Below are 3,030 nucleotides of genomic sequence, written 5' to 3'. Positions count from 1 at the left end.
GTCACCGGTGGCCAACGAGAGTGTTGGTCCGAGCGGCCCACCCGCATTGGGGTTATCTCTGCCACGATATGAAGCTCGGAGCGGCGAGTTTGTGTGATTCATCCAGCCGGGCTAACCTTCCCCCTTTGTAACCCACTTCCTGTTTTGTTGTTTCCTCCCAGACGGAGAGTGGCGCGGGGACACGTCCCCTGGAGGACGGCAGCTCGCGGCGTCTTGGCGATGGCCGCTGAAACGGGGAGGAAGACGTCGTTTATGGGGAGGGGGGTGGAGGTGATGCGTTGAGGGTCCCAGCTTCACTGTGACGAGAGCCGTGTTGATGTCATCGCTTTAGCCAGTGCGCATGCGGATTTACATGCAGACTTGGGTTCAGTTATGTGCCCCCCCAAAAAACTCTGGAGTTATAAGGCAGCTTATCATCTTTCTCTTGCTCAAATGTAATATATATATATATATATATATATATGAATAAAATATAACAAAGAACAGCCGTCCAATCACGCAGGTACGAAAGCTCGAGCGGAGGCCAGCAGGAGCTGCTCTGTCTGTCAGTAGTGATCTCCAGCAGCACGCTGCTAATTAGCACCACCCTCCATTATAATATGATCCACTCACAGTCCCGACCCTCTGATCCCGGACCAGTTTATCGAAAACTTCCTGTCTACGTACTTAATCACCTTTCACTGATTTAAATTGAGAGGGGGGGTGCATTAAGACCCCCAAGAAGCGTGTGTACCCGACCAGCACAAATAGCGTAACGAGTGTTTCCTGTTTGTCGTCAATGTAAACGTGAACTGCAAGAATACAAAGAGAGGAGAGGAGGGGGGGAGGGGGGAGAGGGGGGGGCTGCCATACACACCTGTGACACATGTCTGCGTGTTAACTTGTCCGTGTGGGTGAGTGTGTGTGTGATAGTTGAGCCACCCCCCCCCCTTTTTTTTTGGTCAGATGTTCCCCCTTTGACCTTAGACCTTAAAGTTGGGGGGTCAAAGTCCTGACAAATGAGACGGCCGACTTCTGGGCAGAAATGCAAAACATTCCAAAGCAATCTCCCGTCCTTCTCCTCCTCCTCCTCCTCCTCCTCCTCCTCCATCTCTTCCTCTTCGGCCTCCTTTCCTCGTCCTCTCACCCCTCTCGTTGTTTCTCTCCTCCGCTCCTCAGAAGACGTTCTCCTTACACGGAAACGTTAAATAAAGCAAGAGCGCCTCAAATTAGCCATTTAAAACATTAGGGGCAAGTTCAGCATTGCCCCTATCCCCTGCATGGGTTGTGTTTACAGTTGGAGAGAGAGGGGGGGGGGGGTAGAGAGAGAGAGAGAGAGAGGGAGGGAGGGAGAGAGAGAGAGAGAGCAGGATTTAGCAGGAAGCAGCATAAAAAAGTTTCGGTAACACAACTCGGTGCTCCGGGAGCACACTGTGTGTGGTTGGAGGGCCTGTCAGCCATGTCAAGGATGACAAGTGTTACAGCGTTGTTGTTGTTGTTGTTTTTCATGCACGGTGCTGGAAACGAGCATTTCCGGCAACATTTCTCACACCGAACCCCCCCCACGCCATCCACTCTGCTGCGGTGTCCCCACATCTTTTTTCTTCTCCTCCTTCCTTTCAATTCACCAACACCACCTCCTCCACCACCCCGTCTTTCGCTCTTCCTATTCTGGTCACTCCCCCCCCTTCCCCCCCGCTGCACCACTCTCTCTACCCGGTCTCTCTCCTTCCCTCCTTGCTGCCTCCTCCGAGCTCAATCACACCCCTCTCCCCCCCAAACTCTCGCCCCTCCCTCCGACTGCTATTTCCTCTGATTTTCTACCGCTCCATCCCACAAAATGATACCACCTGTGCCTCTTTTTTTTGGGGGGGGTCCTCTTCCAAAGGTTGGTTAAGGTAAGTGGCACCAGCTATTACGATGACAAGGCGAATAATGGTTCCAGTTGTTGTGTTTGGCTGTGCGTATTAGCTGTAGGCTTCACACACACACACACACACACACACACACACACATATATATATATATATATATATATATATGTGTGTGTGTGTGTGTGTGTGTGTGTGTATTGAATGACCACCACTTTTTAAGCACTAACCCCTTTCCATCGGAGTCCTGGCGAGCAGCCGCTACTGTGTACAACGAACACACGGTCGCCATACATGATCATTAGCAAAGGCAGTCAACGTGCTTCAAAGGACCCCCCCCACCCCCCCAAAGGAAAGCCAAGGAGGCTGTACAATAAATACAACCTGATCTAAGCTCTTAACCTTGCTTTGACAATGCTGTAACAACACCACCAGACATTACAAGACAGTAAGAGTATAAATAATCATAATAATCATAATAAAAGCATGAAGCTATACCCTGCAGATGTGTCCCCCCCCCCCGGTTGAGTTGTGATTCTGTGGGTGACCGGTGTGGTGTGGGTTCATCAGGGGGGGTAAAAGCTGCTCTGCGTGTATCTTTTTATTGAACGCGTAGAATTCCTCGCCGGGTAGCTCGTCACGTGACTCAATCACATGCATAGATCTGAGGTCTCTAATTGGCTGCGCCGCGGCGCATCCCCATGGCGCCTGTCACAACACGCACGCAGCCCCGACCTTTGAATGGGAATCACGAGGGGGGGGGGGGGGGGGCTCGGCTTTAGCCTACTTTTGCCCCTGCTGGGCAGGAGGGCGCCAAGGTCCTCCCCTCCCCCCTCCCCCCAATACGTCCGTGGGTGGTGACTCCTTGGCCCCCCCTTCACGCGTCTGAGGCCGTAGTCATGGTGATTTGTAATTCAACAGAACGTGTCATCGCCGCCAGAATGCACGTAAAGAGCTGCGATGAAACGGGAGTAACGCGGCTGCGTATGACGGGGTGGTGCGGCGGACGGAGAGGGGGGTGGTGCGGCGGACGGAGAGGGCGGTGGGGGGGGGCGATTCTCCGTTTTCAATGCACACCCCTGCTGCAGCACTTGTTTCCTCTTTACGCTCTGATTCCCCTCTCTTACCCGCTGCCCCTGTTGTCTCTCCTCCAGACTCACCCCGGGTATGTCCACGCATT

The sequence above is a fragment of the Lampris incognitus genome, chromosome 1 (assembly GCF_029633865.1).
Source record: "Lampris incognitus isolate fLamInc1 chromosome 1, fLamInc1.hap2, whole genome shotgun sequence".
Taxonomy (NCBI): Eukaryota; Metazoa; Chordata; class Actinopteri; order Lampriformes; family Lampridae; genus Lampris; species Lampris incognitus.
This window is presented reverse-complemented; position numbering follows the sequence as displayed.